The 18,866-nt window shown below is 40.7% G+C and overlaps 1 long non-coding RNA gene across 1 annotated transcript; it reads left to right on the top strand.

The window, feature by feature from the left end:
- The first annotated feature begins 8,996 nt into the window (after window positions 1-8,996).
- Window positions 8,997-13,077, top strand: LOC121137009. The gene is made up of 2 exons (XR_005874223.1): window positions 8,997-9,157; window positions 12,956-13,077. It is a non-coding gene; the product is annotated as an uncharacterized LOC121137009 (long non-coding RNA).
- Window positions 13,078-18,866: the final 5,789 nt, after the last annotated feature.

Below are 18,866 nucleotides of genomic sequence, written 5' to 3'. Positions count from 1 at the left end.
ATCAGCAAGAACATTTCTATTCTTTTTTTTAAAGGTTATATTGAGAAGCAAAGTTTTATATTCAATGTCTGACTGAAAGACAGTTTTTGAAGTGCTTTTGGTAAATCGTGACCATAAATAGTTCCTATTTATCTGTTTGCCAATAAGAACTGGATTTCTATTTTTTCTTTTTTTGTTTAGAAACAATCATTTTACATATTAATTACTCCATTCACTGTCCCTCCTATCCTCCCATACCCCCTACCAATCCCCCAACCCACTCCCACCCTCCACCTGCTCCCCAAGGACAGTGAAGCCTTCCATCTGTGCACTAGGGATAAATACTAGTTTCACTATTAGAGGTCCCATAGACTGTTCAGGCCTCCTTACTGGCACCCACATTCAGAGGGTTTGATTCAGTCCAACGCTGGTTCCCCAGTCTTATGACTGGGGTCCCTGTGCTCTCACTAGGTCAGGTCAGCTGGTTCTGTAGGTTTCTCCAGCATGGTCTTGACTCTTTGCTTATCCTGCCTCCCTATCTACAACTGGATTCTAGGAGTATGGCTCAGGGCTTAGCTGTGGGTGCCTGCTTCTGCTTACTTCAGCTACTGGATGAAGGTTCTAGGATGGCAATTAAGTTAGTCATCAATCTCACAGGGGGAAGGGCATCAAAGGCAGCCTCTCCACTACTGCCTAGATTCTTAGTTGGGTTCATCTTTGTGGATCTCTGGACATTTCCCTAGTGTCAAATTTCTCTTTAAACTTTTACTGGCTCCCTCTAATAAGGTTCTTTTCTTGCTCTCCTCTATTTCTCCCCTGTCTGAGTCTTCCTGATCCCTCTTGTCCTCCTCCCCCTCCTCTTCTCCCCTTCTCTTTTTCCTACCTCCCCCCCCCCCCAGTGCTCCCAATTTGCTCGGGAGTTCTCATTCCTTTCCCCTTGTTTCCTAGTTTCTCTGGTGGTATGGATTGCAGGCTGGTAGTCCTTTGCTTTGTGTCTAATATCCATATATGAGTGAGTATATACCATGTTCTGTATATACATTTCTGTGACTGGGTTACTTCACTCAGGATGATTTCTTCCAGTTCCATTCATTTGCGTGTGATTTTCAAGATTTCATTTTTTTCTGCTGAGTAATACTCCATTGTGTAATTGTATCACATTTTCTCTATCCATTCTTCAGTTGAGGGGCATCTAGGTTGCTTCCAGGTTCTGGCTATTACAAACAATACTGCTATGAACATAGTTGAACAGATGTTCTTGTTGTATGAGTGTGCATCCTTTGGGTATATGCCCAAGAGTGGAATTGCTAGATCATGAGGTAGACTGATTCCCATTTTCCTGAGAAACTGCCATATTAATTTCCAAGGTGGCCACAAAAGTTTACACTCCCCCAGCAATGGAGGAGTGTTCCCCTTTCTCCACATTCTCTCCAGCACAGACTGTCATTGGTGTTTTTGATTTTAGCCATTCTGACTGGTATAAGATGGTATCTCAGAGTTGTTTTGATTTGCATTTCCCTGATGGCTAAGGATGTTGAGCACTTTCTTAAGTGTCTTTCAGCCATTTTAGATGCCTCTATTGAGAATACTCTATTTAGTTCTGAACCACACCTTTTAATTGAATTGTTTGGTGTTTTGGTGACTAGCTTCTTGAGTTCTTTGTATATTTTGGAAATCAACCCTCAGTCGGATATGGGGTTGGTGAATATCTTTTCCCATTCTATGGGCTGCTTTTGTCTTGCTGACTGTGTCCTTTGCCTTACAGAAGTTTCACAGTTTCAGGAGGTCCCATTTATTAGTTGTTGATCTCAGAGTCTGTGCTAGTGGAGTTATGTTCATGAAGTGATTTCCTGTATCCATTTGATCAATTTGTTCAAGGGTACTTCCCACTTTCTCTTCTAAGAGGTTCAGTGTGGCTGGATTTATGTTGAGGCCTTTTATCCATTTGGACTTAAGTTTTGTGCATGACAATAGATATGGATCTATCTGCAGTCTTCTCCATGTCTGCATCCAGTTATGCCAGCACCATTTGTTGAAGATGCTTTCTTTTTTCCATTGTAAAGTTTTAGCTTCTTTGTCAAAAATTGGGTGTTCATAGGTGTGTGGGTTAATATCAAGGTCTTCAATTCAATCCCCATTGGGCTACCTGTCTGTTTTTGTGCCCAAACCAAGCTGTTTTCAGGACTATAGCTCTATAATAGAGCTTGAGGAGTGACAATAACAAGACAGAACACATGGGTTTAAGAGAAAAAAAACTGGAAACATTCCCAAATGCAAGGAAGTAGAGGGAGGGACTCTTTCATCGTTGCCTGCAGCTGAGTCCATGGACAGAAGGAATACAAATGCTCAAGACTCTCCGGAAATGTATCCCTCTGAAAGCTAGTTGTCATTTCACTTGTGACTTCTCAGATACACCATAATTAGAACTTGTATCAGAAGTATCCATAGAGATTTGCTGACTCCATGGTATTATGTGAAATATCTTCTGCATTTTTTTCCCGTGAAGGAAAGGGGTTAAATCTAGGACCTAAGCATGTCAGGCAAGTGCTCTACCATTGAGCTCAGCCTGCTGCAGATCAGTCTAAGCTCAGGGGAATCTCTCTTGGTCTCACTGCTTCTCACTTCTCCTCCTTATGCCCAAGTGCTGTTTTCTACCAGGGTTTGGTGGGGACTGCTTACTGTGATCAAGCACATAGCCTGCTCTGTTTGGAAGAGTTGTTTTCTTAATCGGAGTCCATGCTATCCAGTAGTACATATAAGAGATGTGAGTGCCCTGTGCAAATCAAACAAGCATCCCTCCAACCTGGTCTCAGGACAAGGCAACAGCAAGCAGTCATTTCATATCTTATAAACAGGTATTCCAAAGGAGAGAGAAATCAGAAACTCAGTTATGGGAGGACTCTGTATCTACCCGTGTTTATTCAAAATCACAAATTTTGAATTCTGGGTGAGGTTTCACATAAATAACTAATGTATAAAGATGTTTAATTTTGAAATGAAGCTGTTAAGTGTTAATCCAGCTCTCCTTTAACATATGCACTTTAAACAGTTAAGAAAAAATAACTTCAGGAAGATTTGCCCTTCGCTTCCTTCCTGTCTTTCTATCACAAGAACTAAGAACTAGAATTATCACAGAGTGGAAGCTGGAAACATGGGTATTTTGAGAGTTTAACATGAGAAACTGGACCTTGTTATACAAGCAAGAACTCCAGTAGGTGTTGTGGGATATTATTTTATGATGTGTTACATTTGTGTATGCTGTGGAACATTTGTTTAATGGTGCAAGCATGTGTTGCATTCTTTTATGTTGTATTTATTTAAATCTGTGAAGCTGTTTTACGGTACCTGTCTAAAACACCTGATTGATCTCATAAAGAGATGAACAGCCAAATAGCAAGGCAGGAGAAATGATAGGCGGGGCTGGCAGGCAGAGAGCATAAATATGAGGAGAGATCTGGGAAGAAAGATCAAGAAGCAAGAGAACAAGCAGAGGAGGACAGTAGGGGCCAGGCACTCAGCCAGACATGGGGGTAAGAGTGAAAGAAAAGATATACAGAAATAGAGAAAGGCAAAAGCCCAGAGGCAAAATGTAGACAGGCTAATTTAAGGAAAGCTGGCTAGAAACAAACCAAGCTAAGGCTGGGCATTCATAAGTAAGAATAAGCCTCCATGTGTGACTTATTTGGGAGCTGGGTGGTTGGTCCCTCAAAAGAGTAAAGACCCAAAAGAGCCAAAATAGTAAAAACCAACCAACAGCAAGTAAGGACAGTTTTGGTCCTTCTCTCACAGCAGTAGGTTTTATAAGATGAACTGAATGACACCAAGGCCTCAAACACTGCATCCTCAAAAGTGCTCCTGCTATGATCATACATGGATGTCATGCTCCAGGTACTCCTCCATGTCTTTTCCATGCATTCCTCTTCTAATCTAGAATAGTTCTGTGGCATAGACATTGTGATCAAGGAAAATAAAGCTTAGGGGATGTTAGCTGGTTCAAGGTGTCCTGGCTGAAGCTGAAACTCAAATTGTATCTTTCCATCACTCTGGTCAGATTGCTCAAGAAACCACCTGTGCAAGCCCTTCTCACATGTTCCATTCACTCAATGAAAAAGCATTGAGTACTGTCAGGAAAGGGGAAAGGAGTTCAAGAAGAAATAGAGCACTCTCTGCTTTCAAGGACTTAAAGAAATCAATTCAAGTTCCCTTACTTTGTCTTGTAACAAAATTCCTCTCAGATCTTCTTAGGCAACCAGTAAGCAGAAACTGTGATGTGTCCAGGGAACCTGAGGTGAAATTGTGGGAACTGTCTCAGGTGAATGCACAATTCTGGGAGCAGAGTCGCTTGTGTCTTGACCAATTCTACCTGTGCTTGACTTTTGATGTTTTCAATACTTCAAGTTGCTATGAGTCTCTGGGCTCACTTTGTGCTTTCTTCCTCAAAGAATTTCAGAACATAGGTGTTTTCAGGACTAGCTGCACATCTACAATGCTTACCACCAGCTTCTGAAGAGATCTTGGGTGGAAGCTAAGAATTTGCACATCTAACATCTTCCCTAGTCATCTGGACAGTGCTGGTGTAGGGACTATCTGTCAAGAGCCCTTGCCAGATCATATGTGCATATTTTTAGCTGTCCTGGTTATGAAATGATTTTTTTTCTGGTGGGATCCATAGTAGGCTTAACCTGTCAACAGGTATTTTGTTCTTCAAGCCGAAGATTTCACCCTACTTTTACACTTTCTGTTCTTCCCAAAATATTTATTGAGATCTTTGTTAAGAAATTGTAGATACTAAAATAAACGACTTTATGCTTGGAGGTTTTGTGTATATATGACAAATTTCTGCTCTTCACCTCTGCTTCATATTATCAGTATTATCTAATAATAATAATACTCTATTATAAGATGATGAGCTAAATTATAAATCTAACTAAAATCATCTAAATTTTATTAATGTGGTATATGATAAAGCTGAAATAATTAAAAAAGTTTTTATAGAACAACTAAATAAAAGCTCTCAGTCAACAGACAGAAATGAAATATCTTAATTTACCTGCTTGATGCCATCCAGAGAGTAGTTATTGACTATCCAAATATGGTTGCATGGATACATTGTAGTAGCCATATATGGATGTATTGGTCAACTTTAATGTTTAGACTATGATGATATATACTCAGTATTCAACTTTTGGAAATAAATATGTGTATCTGATTACTTAAGAGTTTTGGTGTCATATTGTGGTTATGAGTTATCACTGTGACCTTTCTCCCAGCGCCATCACTAATATTTAATGTGCTTGCTAAACAGGAAGTGCTGTGGCTACTGTTAATCATGTATTAGTTTTTACTTCTCACAGAATCTGTTCAGCAGGTATTACTGTTATTTCCAATTTGCTAAAGTGTTGAAATGCCTGCATACTAAGGTGTTGGTGATGAGTTGTGATGTCATTGTGAAGGGCAGAAAGCTTTGGTATCCCAGTGTGCAGGCTTGTGCTTTGGGGGAGGGGCTGTACTTCCAAATGAGTGGGTGAATTCAGGTCACAGCCAAGCAGTCACATTTTCTCTGCTCAAGTTCTCCCACTGACTTTTGTGTCCTCCCACCCGCTGGTATGCGGGATGTGGCATACTACAACAATGACATCATTAAAAATAGGCCATGTAGTACTACTAAAGACACCAAGACCATAGTTCCCCCCAAACAAGGGGGGGTTTGTGGGAAGTTTTGGAGGGAGGAAAGAGAAGGGGGAAATGATATAATTGTGTTATAATCTCAAAAATTTTAAAGAAATAATTGAAAATATTTTGGTGAAATTGAATGGACATTTTATCTTTCAATATTTCCCTCAACCTCCCATTTTGATTACAGGAAAGAAATCAAAACTACTTTCTTGAAATCTAGATTAAATTATCACATTTACACATTTTCTTTCTTTCTTTTTTTTTTTTTTTTTTTTTTTTTGAGACAGGGTTTCTCTGTGGCTTAGGAGGCTGCCCTGGAACTAGCTCTTGTAGACCAGGCTGGTCTTGAACTCACAGAGATCCACCCACCTGCCTCTGCTTCCTGAGTGCTGGGATTAAAGGCGTGAACCACCACTGCCCAGCTCACACATTTTCTTATTGCCTCAAAATCTATCTGACCTTTAATATGTCCCAACCTGAACTTGCTGTGTGTTCCTACCCTGTAAGCATGCTCAATCCTTAGTCAAGAAGTGAGAGTAATGTGTTAGACTGACTACTCACTCATCCTCATGATGTAGCTCTAAAACCATCACAAATGATTCAAGGGAGCTAAGTTGAAGAAAGAAATCCAAAGGCTGCCCCCCTCCACGGTGTGGACTGTTATATTGTGCTAAAATGACAACAAAAGGGCCATGATTCATCTGTAACATAGTGCCAAATGCTCTTGTTTCGAGCAAGGTAAAATTCCAACTCCCTGTCCCCAAAAGGGAAGATTCAGCAACACTATGGGGTTAGTATTACTATGGGAAAACCTACAGGCACAGAAGAATCACATTTTAGAATTCATGGCTTAAGCACTAGACACGGGTCTGGGGCATTTCTGAGCTTTTCACTTTAGACTCCTAACATGTCAAAAGATACAAATTCCTAACTTTTTAAAGTTAAATTTGAAGCAGTTAATATCTGAAAAGACATAGGAACCATAAGTTTCTAGGGTGCTTTTTAAGGAGTCAGTTCTCTGACGTCTGGAAGCAAGGAGAAATGCTAGAGTCCTGATTCTACTGAGACACCTCCATCCACAGTTACAGTGGTCTCTCCTGTGATGCTTTTCTTTATAGAGAGATAATTCTTTCCCCTCTTATTACAGTTAAACTGATGTCAAAGAAGAGCCAGCCCTTCACACTTAGTATTTTAACCAGTCCCAGGTGTGTTCAGAATTTTTTATTTTTCATTTTCCTTCTTTTTTTTCAGAGATGGCAGTTGACTCCAGAAATATCATTGCAATTTCTCTTTCCAGGCCTCAACATTCAGAAAACAGATTGTCGACTAAAGAGGTGTGCTGGTTAGTTTGATGTCAACTTGACATGAGCTAGAGTCATTTGGGAAGAGGGAACCTCAACTGAGAAAACAATCCCATAAGATTGACCTGTGAGCAAGCCTGTGGTGAATTTTTTTGATTGATGATTGACATAGGAGAGCCCAACTCACTGGGTGGTATTCCTCCTGGGCTGGTGGTCCTGGGTACCATCAGAAAGCAGGCTGAGCAAGCCAGTGGGCAGCACTCCTTCATGGCTTCTGCTTCATTTCTGGCCTCCAGGTTTCTTCCCTGTTTGAGTTCCTGTCCTGACTTCCTTTGGTGATGGACTGTTACCTGGAAGCATAAGGTGAAATCAATACTTTCCTTTCCAAGTCACTATTGGTTGTGGTGATTTATCACAGGATATTAACCATAAGACAGGCTTTGTGGTAGAATGTTTGTCCAGAAAACAGATTTTTGAGGCCCAACTCATTCTGGAATTGTGGCCCAATTCCTCACCCTGTAAGGATTTCCACTTTCAGTCTGGAGTTTATTCCTACAGAATGGGTGCAGTATGAAAGCCTTGCTGTGTATGGAAGAAGGAGAAAAGAAAAGGTAAAACCTATACCAAAGAATCAGCTACCATGGAAAGAATGTGAAGGCTTGCTCTCTGGGGCCAGCACAAGGAGCTGCAAGAGGAAGACCATGGCGTCCATCATCACTCATTTTAAGCTCCACAGTATCCAGGTTTATGATGGCTATGATCACACAACTTGTCTGAAAAATGTCAAGGACCCAATCCCAGATGCCACTTTCAGTACTTGTTAAAAGCTCTTAGTGTTAAGTGTGAATTAGTCTCAGCTTAAGATCCTTCTGGGACAAACAAGATGACTCAGCAAGAAAAGATGCTTGCTGTGTGAGCCTGAGAGCCTGAGCTTGAGCACCCAACTCATATTAAGCATGGAAGGAACTTACAAGTGTTTACATAGTAATGAAGAACAAGGAAACATTTGATTCAGTCCAAGCATGATAACAATGCTTGTGTGATTTTAATATAATTAATGTAAAACAAGAAAAAGGTAGAAACCACTTTTAAACTACTGCAATAGGTGAACAATCACTGTTATTCTTAATAAAAATGATTTATATCTGTAAAGCCACAAGTGAGTGAGCAGTAATTGTTCACACAGGAAACAGTTTTAAAAAGCAGGTGTTTTGATTAAAGTTGGAATAGAAACTTCTATATCTGTTCATGTAATTCCTCTTATGTTTCCACCCAGGCAAAGAGTTCTTTCAAGTTTTTTTGAATACTATTAACACAGTACACCTCATGCCAGTCATAATATACATGGAGTTAAGATACCACTGGCTGTATCTTAACCTGTCACGGCTCTTTTAAAGTATAACAGTCCAGAAAAGACCCACAGGAACGGAAGAGAGAAGTACCACAGTCTATAAATATGTTACCTCTTTAGACAGGCACACGTGGAATTTATATATTCACAAAACTCTGTATTATAGTCTTTCTAAATATTCTATTGCATCTCGAAAGCATTCTGTATTATATAGTGTAAAGTAACTTAATATGTTTCCATATCCACATGCCACCTGGAAGGTGGAGTCATGTGGTTTCTTGTGAAAGTTCTAGGTGCTCCCTAGTAAATTTACTGAATCTAGAGCTTATGTTTGGCAGTCATCTCCTATTTCAGTATAATTAACCATGTTTATGAACTGCAGAATCATCTAGCCAACACTTCTGGCCATGTAATACCAAACACAAGACTCAATTTTAAGACATGATAAAGAATCCATTTCATTTAGAACGCTGTGTCTGAGTCTTGTATCACAGCTTCTGAAGGAACAGATGATTTTCTTCTGCAAATGCATTGCTTACATACTTGGACTGATTCAAATGTTTCCTCTTAATCCATTACTATGTAAACATTTATAAATTAAGAGGAAGAAGTGACTTTTGAAGGGCTTGGTAGAAACAAAATTTGTTATCTAGACCCAAACTTACGTTAGTGCACTGATGTAACTTGGAAGATGCAAGGGACCACATCCACTTCTGGAACACATTTCCCAGTATGTATGTGTCCAGACTGCTGAGATTACTCTCAGTGACACCATGAAAACTGTTGTGAGTAGAAGTAGAAGAGGACAAAATCAGAAGAGACGTGAAGGAGGGAGCCTCGCTAGAGGAAGGTGAAAACAGGGACAGGGGGAGGAGTGGGCAGGTCTGGATATGTCCTGGAATGCGGGGTCAAAGCAGATAGAAGCCACCACTGTAAGTTGGTGAGTGAGGTGTGAGAAGGTGGTAGGAGAGGGCAGTGATAAAGAGGGGAGTCCTAGTGACTTGGGAACTTTTTCGTCAGGAGGAAGTTGTGATTTGCTTTCCATGTTTTGATGGAGGGGGGGAGGTAAAACTGCCAAACCTGAGGATTGTGTCTCAGATTTTTTTGTGGTTGCTTCAATAATTTACCATAAAACCTAGTGTCTAAAAAGAACACAAAGTAGGAACTTTGCCTCTAGTCTCCCTGGGCTAAATCATCTTTCCAGTCACATCTTTCCTTTTGGACCCTCGAGACATAAACATTTGAACTGCTGGAGGCTGTTCATGTTTGTTGGTTTCTGCCCCTTCTTCCTTCTTCAAACCCAGAAATACCATCTTTTTTTTTTTATTCTGTAGTCTTGTCCCATATGGAGAGATTCTTTATCTTTGAAGACCCACATGATTACTTTCACTAAAAGAATTCTGCCCCCTATTTCCTTGTGAAGGAATTCATTGTCAAGCAATACTCTGCTATTATCTACATCTTGTCTGCCTTCTCTAAAGAGGGGAATCTCCAAGTAGCTGAATGGTTCTGGAAACCTTTCACCTGGGTAGAAGGCATAATTGAGAAAGACATGGAGACTCATAGTCAGGCCTTTGGAGTCCTATGAGGCTTCAGGATGTCAGCTCTTGGAGTTACAGTAAGCTGCCCAGCAGTGGTCCTGGGAAATAGATTTCATAGAGCAGCTGCAAGCCCTCTTAAAAACAGAGCCATCTTTCCAGCCTTCATGGAACACATTTTTTTTAATTATTTATTTTTCAGTTTAAATTTAGATTAGAAACAAGGTTGCTTCACAAGTCAGCTCCAGGTCTCTCTCCCTTTCCCTCCCCTCCTCCCGTGCCCTCCCCCAACCCCCATTATCCCCTCATTTCCCCAGGGAGGGTGAGGCCCTCCATGGGGGTGTCCATAGTCTGTCATGTCATCCAGGGCAGGGCCCAGACCCTCCCCCAAGAGTTCAGGGTGAGAGTGCATCTCACATTGTTGGATGGGAGTCCAAAGTCCATGTGTATACTCGGGATGAATACTGATCTACTGCCCAAGGCTCAATAGATTACCTAGGCCTCCTCACTGACACCCACATTCAGGGGGTCTTGATCAGTCCCATGCTGGATTTGCAGGCATCAGCATGGGATTCAAGAGTTAACCCTTGTCAGGTCAGCTGTTTCTGGGGTTAAGCCAGCCCAGTCTTAATCCCTTTGGTCATCAGTCCTCCCTCTCTGTTACTGGCTTTCTTGAGTTCAGCTCAGTGCTTAGCTGTGGGAGTCTGCCTCTTCTTCCATCAGCCACTGAATGAAGTTTCTGTTTCCCAGACTCTCTGGCCATGGGATTGTAGGCTGGCACTCCCCAGATCTATGTCTAAAATCCATATATGAGGGAGTACATGCCATGTTTCTCTTTTTGTGACTGGGTTACCTCACTCAGGATGGTTTCTTCTAGTGTCATCCATTTGCCTGCAAATCTCAGGATTCCATTGTTTTTTTCTGGGGAATAGTACTCCATTGTGTAGATGTACCACATTTTCTCTATCCACTCTTCGGGTGAGGGACATCTAGGTTGCTTCCAAGTTCTGGCTATTACAAATAAAGCTGCTATGAACATAGTGGAACAGACATCCTTGTTGTATGAATGGGCATCTTTTGGATATATGCCTAAGAGTGGAGTTGCTGGGTCTTGTGGTAGGTTTATTCCCATTTTTTCTGAGGAATCTCCATACTGATTTCCAAAGTAGCTGAACAAGTTGGCACTCCCACCAGCAATGGAGGAGTGTTCCCCTTTTACCACATCCTCTCCAGCATAAATTGTCGTTGGTGTTTTTGATTTTAGCCATTCTGACAGGAGTGAGATGGTATCTCAGAGTTGTTTTGATTTGCATTTCCCAGATGGATAAGGATGTTGAGCACTTTCTCAAGTGCCTCTCAGCCATTTTAGACTCCTCTATAGAAAATTCTCTATTTATTTCTGCAGCCCACTTTTTAATTGGATCCTTTGGTGTTTTGGAGACTTGCTTCTTGAGTTCTTTGTAAATTTTGGAGATCAACCCTATGTCAGATGTGGGGTTAGTGAATATTTTTTTCCCATTCTGTGGGCTGCCTTTTTGTGTTGCTGACTGTGTCCTTTGCCTTACAGAAGCTTCTCAGTTTCAGGAGGTCCCACTTATTAATTGTTGATCTCACTGTCTGAGCTACTAGTGTTATGTTCAGGAAGCTGTCTCCTGTACCAATTCGTTCAAGGGTACGACCCACTTTCTCTTCTAAGAGTGGAACACATTTTTTAACACATATAAAAGCTAAGTTTTGAAATTCCTTTCATTGAGGCACTTCTACATGTACTCTCTACATTCTACTCTGTGAAAGTTCCCTTCTCTTCAAGTCAGAAGCTGTTGAAGATTCATTTTCTAGACTACTGTCTTCAGTGATGAACACAAATTCAGTTGCACTGAAGATACTTTGAGTTTTTAAAAGATCTTTACAGTCTGTTATAGAAATGTATTGAATGTTATAGAAATTTTAGAGGCATGCCAGAAAGACACAAGCTTGCACACTACAGACCTGAGTATCCTTTCTAGGAATGCTGCTTACTAACAACTGTTTCTGCCTCAGAAATGTAATGCTTGATGCTCTCTATTTTTTCATATTACCTAGCTAGCCATTCACTCACTCCCTAGCTTCCTACTGTACTTGTTCAATAAAGAAGCTGACTGGCTAATAGCTGGACAGGATAAGGTTGGGTGGGAGAGCCAGACTAAGGACACTGGGAAGATGAAGGGCAGAGTCAGAGGAGTCATGAGGCAGATGAGGAAAAAGCAATGTGGAAAGTTCATAGATTAGGTAAATGAGTCTTGAGGCAGCACATAGATGAATAGAAATAGGTTAATTTAAGTTGTATGAGCTAGTCAGTAATATGCCTGAGCTATAGGCTGAGCATTTATAATTAATATTACGTCTCTTGTGGTTACTGGGGAGCTGGCTGATGGAACAGCAAATCTGCCTACATGTGGTGCCCAAATGTCTGGCACCTACATCCACATAAGACCTTTGAAAGCTTTAAAAAGTTTCTAGACACACAAAAATGGAGTCAAATGTGGCTTCCTAGTCTCATGTATTGTGCCAGGTGTAGTACAGAGATGTATCTCCCAACCAGTGCCTGCGATCTTGAGCTGCCAGTGTGAGCTCCACCGTGTGCTGTATGGCAGGTTTGGGGTTTTGCTCATGCAGACAGAGAAGGTTACAGATGCACAGTAAAGACAGATCCAGATGGAAAAAATTTCTGAATGGGTTCAGGGTGTTTAAAAATGTACAAAAGCTTGGGAAAGAAAATAAAAAGGGTATGGATAGTCATAATATATACATATGTATGTATATATGAATATACAGTTTTAAAATAATACATATAGTTTTAAAATAATAAAGTCTTTAAAAAGGGAGTAAAGTAATATAAAAGAAAAAGCCCCATAAAGATGGGAAATACACAGAAAATCTGGATCCTATATGTTATTGTGTTGCCTTTAGATTTTCTCGTTGCTAATGAAGGAACAACAGCTGCTAAGACACTCTGGATTATAGAAACTGTTGGATTAAACCAACCTATATATTTAAAAATATCTTGACTTAAAAATGGAAGTCAAAAGATGTATTGCTTTGGGAGTGAGGTTATGCTTTTATTTCCACAGGAAATGAGAGGCTGTGAGTTCATTCCAGCTTAAAGATGATAAAGTTTGATTGAGGAAGACCTCCTGAAAACCCTGACTACAGACAAAAAGAAATAAACCTTAAAACAACTACAAAAACATAACCTATATTTTGCCTGCTCAAACATAAAAAAAACAACACACAGTCTATACTTGTACTAATACAGATATGTATGTTACCTATAAAAGTTTATGTATTTTCAGAGCAAGAGGATCAGATACCAATGAAAACAAATGGCCTTGGTGATCCAGAATCTCAAAATGTCTCTCTTGCAGTTTCCTTGAAGTTCTGCATCTGGAACAGCTTCAAGGCTACCGGCTGAGATGGTTGAACCTCACAAACTACTCAAGTCAAGACCAAACAATTACCCTGATTTTCTGAAGGCTCTCCAAAGTTACCAGTGCCCACAAACAACAGGAAGTAGAATAGAAAATGATACCCACATTCCCAAGAAATGGGTAGAAGTGGATTTTGGTTGTTTAACAGATTTTGGGGGGTCGGTTACAAGTTGTTATTGGTCATAGTAAAAAACAAAGAAGTTAAATTCAAAGATCTCTAAGAAAATAGCCAGATATAAAAATGATAGGATAAAAAGGTAGATCATTGAATTTAATTTTAAACTAAACAACAACAACAAAACCAAAAAAAACTACTAGTCTCAAATATTTCACATTGGTATGGATTTTGCTTTATTGATACAAATTCAAGGTTATATTTGCTATACTATATGTGTGTTTCTACTCTTGTTTGTGGTATTGTATTTAGGCAGCTCATTTAAAAATGTAATGTATAATTGAGAACAGATTAATAGTTAGTCACCTATAATAGTCAAACATGTAGTTATGTTAGGTATGTTTTCAAGGTCATAAACAGATATATTTAGATAGACACTTCAAAGACCTACAGAATATGGCATTTGAATTCTTGGCTATTTTCTGAAGATTAAGTACCTTTCTAACTCTTCAGCCATGGCTATCTCTTAACTTTTGTCAGAATAGCACTTAAGTAGATGGACAATTAAATAAATTGCAATAGGGATTTCTTATTAAATTGCATGATCTTTTAAATTTTTTTTGCTTCTAAACACAAAATTATTTTGTAGAAAGTAATTAAAAGGAAGGCACATAAGTTAAGGGAAACATGAAAAATGAAAATAGCACATCAAAATGCTGGAGACACTTTTGAATCCTTGTCAGATTAGTGACTGAGTGTGGAGGTGCCAACACCCACAGGAAATGCAGTAAATGTGAAAAGACAAGTCAAAAAATGTGACTGGAAATTATAGTAGAAAATAATCTCAGCAGTGTTAAAAAGTGTGTTTTAGAGTCTCACTTTTAATTTTTAGAGATGGACAAAACTAAAATTTGATTTGTGATATAATAACATTTTATAATATTTAAAATAATTAGGCATATTTTATGTATCAGCCCTATAGAAAGTTTAAAATGGAGTATATATTACACTCTAGGTCCCAACTAGAGTATTTGAGATGAAATCATAATACATATCTTTTAAGGACCTACTCTATAGGGGCACAGAGGTCTTTGTGCTCACAGAGATAGTAGTGGAACCTGGAACGTTAAGCACATGGAGTGGTTCCTACAAGGAAGGAATGCAAACCTGTTTTCCACACAGAAGGTCCTTGCCTGGCGATCTTCATGCAATCTGTGTGGCCAGAGATCATTCCAGACTCTCCCCAAGACCCTTCTTCTAAACTTGCTTTTTTCAAGTTCTATCTATAAAGGTTGAACCTATCTTTATGGAAGGTGTCTCATGTACTTTACAAAGAGTTTCCACCCTATTAAGGTCACAGTTGAGGTCTGCTTATACATTACTTTAAAGGTTCTAGTTCTTTCCTTTAGCCACATTCTTTGCCATGTGACTGTGACGTTCGTGGTACCATCTTGCAAACAGCAGCTGGGCCTTTGTCAAATGTTGAACATGTCACTGCTTTGGTTTCGGACTTCCCATTCTTCAGAGTATGAAGAAGCAAATTCAGTGTTCACACGTAACTCAGTTGTCAAAGGCTTTTGGTGGCAGCAGCCTATCATGGAACCTTGACACTATTCTGCTTTGCTCTGTCATTGCCATGACAACAAAGTGCCCAGAATATCTCTCTATTCTCTGGAATAGGAGACATACTGAGCAGAGCCAAGTCAAGCCTCAGCTAGCTGGTCCCTAGCTGACATACAAATGCCAGAGTTAATCAACTGATATTTCTATTGTATGACTGAGATTTGGTTGTTTGCCACCTATTATTGTAGCAGTAGGACCTTGACATGTTGTCTAACCCTGTGTCTTCCATTCAGAACATGTGGAAACTGAGGCTAGGAAAAGACCAAGATACAAGTCGATTTATGTTAGGTCCGGAAGTAAGATTCAGAGCTTGAGATAGCCACATCGTAGATGTCTTTCTGAGAGGGTCTGAAACACAGTGATAGAATTATTTAAGACATACTATTTAAGAGGAACACTTACTTTGGGATCATAGTTTCTGAAGTCTAAGTCTGCCGTCATCTGGTCCAGATGCATTTAAGCCTGTGGCAAAGCAGAAACATCATGAGACAACATGTGACAGAGAAGATCTGGTCCCCTCTTGTAACCAAGGAACAAGAACAAAAGGGGTCCAGGGGCATAATATAACCCCATAGACACATCCTTGGTGGTCTGTTTCCTCCAGTCAAGCCTTATTAGCCAATGGCCCATCAGTATGACCTCTTCAGTGGGTTAACCCATTGTTGAAGGTAGCACCCTAAGATCCAATCAACCCATATACCACCAGCATCTGGGGACCAAGTGTTCAACACATGAATTTTGGTATGTCCAGTAAGTTCCTGAGCCTGGTTTTTCTGATATAGTTTTAATATTCCCAATGTGCCCATGCTTTTCCAGTCTACTTTGATTAAGTTTATAGGTGGTAACTTCTTTTAAGTGCCTCTTGGTTGGTGCTGGGAAGGTGGTGGTGGTGATGTGCACTGCATGACGTCAGATTCTGCTTTATAAAATGAAGTCACCCAGGGAAAGGCACAGCCTAAAGGCCAATTTCACACATTTACTTTTAAGCGCCTCTTGGTTGGTGATGGGCAGGTAGTGTGATTTATGAGCACTGCATGACGTCAGATTCTGCTTTATAAAATGAAGTCACCCAGGGAAAGGCACAGCCTAAAGGCCAGTTTCCTACAACATAGACTAACTTAGGGCAGTGAACAGCCTGACCACCACAACTGATCACCACTGCTTATTGCTTTCTTGCCATGTAAAAGCTATCTATAGAAAGTTATTGTTTTTCTATTTTCAATGGAGTTTTTATTCCACTATTAATGCAGGAAAATTGAGTGTTGGTATTTGGATGCCAGAAAAAGTAAGAAAAAGAGATGTCTATGCACCTGAAACAGCGACTTCTGTTTCTCATTGTGAATTCCTCTTTCACTCTGAGGGAGGAAGAAGACCTCTGTCACAACCGAACCAGTGGTATTTAGCTAACCTTTCACTGCAGGACCTTTCCTTCCCAGTTGCTATGGATGACAAGGACAGGAAAGAACATTGTTCAGAAACCTTCTTGGCATTTCTATGCAAAGAAATACTACAGTAAGGAGAGATAGAAAACAGAAGGGTACTATTAAAGCCCAATAATAGAAATGAAGGCTAGCATGCAGATAGGAAGAGAGAATCAGGAGATGATGGGAGGATGGATTATTTCATTGCAAAGGGAATGAAAGTACCTGGTGGATAGAAGGCTTAGGTGGCAGTGGGGACAGTCCTGGCTAGAGCTCCGGTTTGGGTGGGAAAGCTGTCTTCTGGTAAGGTTCTGTCTCCACCTACTGCTGCCCCATATAGTAAGCACACCTCTACATACTTAGTCTCATAAATCTCCACTACGACCTGTGTGTCGCAACACTAGAACTGTAGCTAGGGAGAACCAGTGTTTGAGTTTTGACCCCACTAATTAGCGTGCGACTCTGAAGATGACATCTAGCTTTCGTGAACCCCAGTTTCCTCATTGTTTTGATGTTTTTGATGACTCAAAAAGCTACTATATGCAAAGTATCCAGTGTGGTTTTCAAAGAACTCAATAAGAATAGCTCTCATCACTAAGATCTACCAGTGAGTGTTGGGACCAGTTTGGTAGCATGGGTTAAAATTGATGACATGTGGGCTTGGGGAGATGGTTCAGTAGCTAAGGACTCCTATTGTTCTCCCAGAACTGAGTTTGATTCCTAGTGCCCACAGCTGTCTGCAACTCCAGCCCTAGGTGACCAGACATCTCTGCTTTCATGGACCCCAGCACTCATAGACACATACCTTTCCCCTACACACACACACACACACACACACACACACACACACACACACACAGTAAAATAAAAATAGAATAAAATCTTTAAAAAAGATGGTGTGTTTTAGCTTTAAAGGCTTCTGAGTTTATATTCCATCTACATCATGTCCTGTCTGTTTGTTAGTTTAGAGGAAATCACCCTGGGGTTTAGGCTGGGTCATATCCTTGCAGTTTCTGCTAAGTTGATGGGCATCCCCCTCAGGCAGCCCTTCTTTCATGTCATCTTCCTCTGCTTAGGTGTTATGGGATCAACTGGTCCTCTGTACTGTTGGCTACCAGCTTTTCCTACTCCTGGGGCCCCCCCTTGCACCCTGAGACAAGATGCATACACAATAGAGTTCTTCCCTTCCTTCCTGCTTCTGTCAATACATGATTTTTTTATTTTATTTTCCAGTTTAAATTTAGATAAGGAATGAGGTTGCTTCACAAGTCAGTTCCAGGTCCCTCTCCTATTCCCTCTCCTCCTCCCGTGCCCTCCCCCCCCCCCCCGTTATCCCCTCATTCCCCCAGGGAGGGTGAGGCCCTCCATGGGGGTGTCCATAGTCTGTCATTTCATATAGGGCAGGGCCTAGACCCTTCCCCAAGAGTTCAGGGTGAGAGTGCATCTCACATTGTTCTATGGGAATCCAAAGTCCATGTGTATACTTGGGATGGGTACTGATCTGCTGCCCAAGGCTCAATAGATTCCCTAGGCCTCCTCTCTGACACCCAGATTCAGGGGGTCTTGATCAGTCCCATGCTGGATTCCCAGGCTGATGCCTGGGATTCAAGAGTTAACCCTTGTCTGGTCAGCTGTTTCTGGGGGTTAAACCAGCCCAGTCTTAATCCCTTTGATCATCAGTCCTCCCTCTCTGTTACTGGCTTTCTTGAGTTCAGCTCAGTACTTAACCAAGGGAGTCTGCCTCTTCTTCCATCAGCCACTAAATGAAGTTTCTGTTTCCCAGACTCTCTGGCCATAGGATTGTAGGCTGGCACTCCCCAGATCTATGTGTAAAACCCATATATGAGGGAGTACATGCCATGTTTCTCTTTTTGTGACTGGGTTACCTCACTCAGGATGGTTTCTTCTAGTGTCATCCATTTGCCTGCAAATCTCAGGATTCCATTGTTTTTTTCTGGGGAATAGTACTCCATTGTGTAGATGTACCACATTTTCTCTATCCACTCTTCGGGCGAGGGACATCTAGGTTGCTTCCAAGTTCTGGCTATTACAAATAAAGCTGCTATGAACATAGTGGAACAGACATCTTTGTTGTATGAATGGGCATCTTTTGGATATATGCCTAAGAGTGGAGTTGCTGGGTCTTGTGGTAGGTTTATTCCCATTTTTCTGAGGAATCTCCATACTGATTTCCAAAGTGGCTGAACAAGTTGGCACTCCCATCAGCAATGGAGGAGTGTCCCCCTTTCACCACATCCTCTCCAGCATAAATTGTCATTGGTGTTTTTGATTTTAGCCATTCTGACAGGAGTGAGATGGTATCTCAGAGTTGTTTTGATTTGCATTTCCCAGATGGCTAAGGATGTTGAGCACTTTCTCAAGTGCCTCTCAGCCA

This window comes from Mesocricetus auratus, unplaced genomic scaffold (genome assembly GCF_017639785.1).
Source record: "Mesocricetus auratus isolate SY011 unplaced genomic scaffold, BCM_Maur_2.0 Super-Scaffold_100676, whole genome shotgun sequence".
Taxonomy (NCBI): Eukaryota; Metazoa; Chordata; class Mammalia; order Rodentia; family Cricetidae; genus Mesocricetus; species Mesocricetus auratus.
The sequence above is the reverse complement of the archived record's forward strand: the minus strand, read 5'-3'. Positions and strand labels throughout refer to the sequence as shown.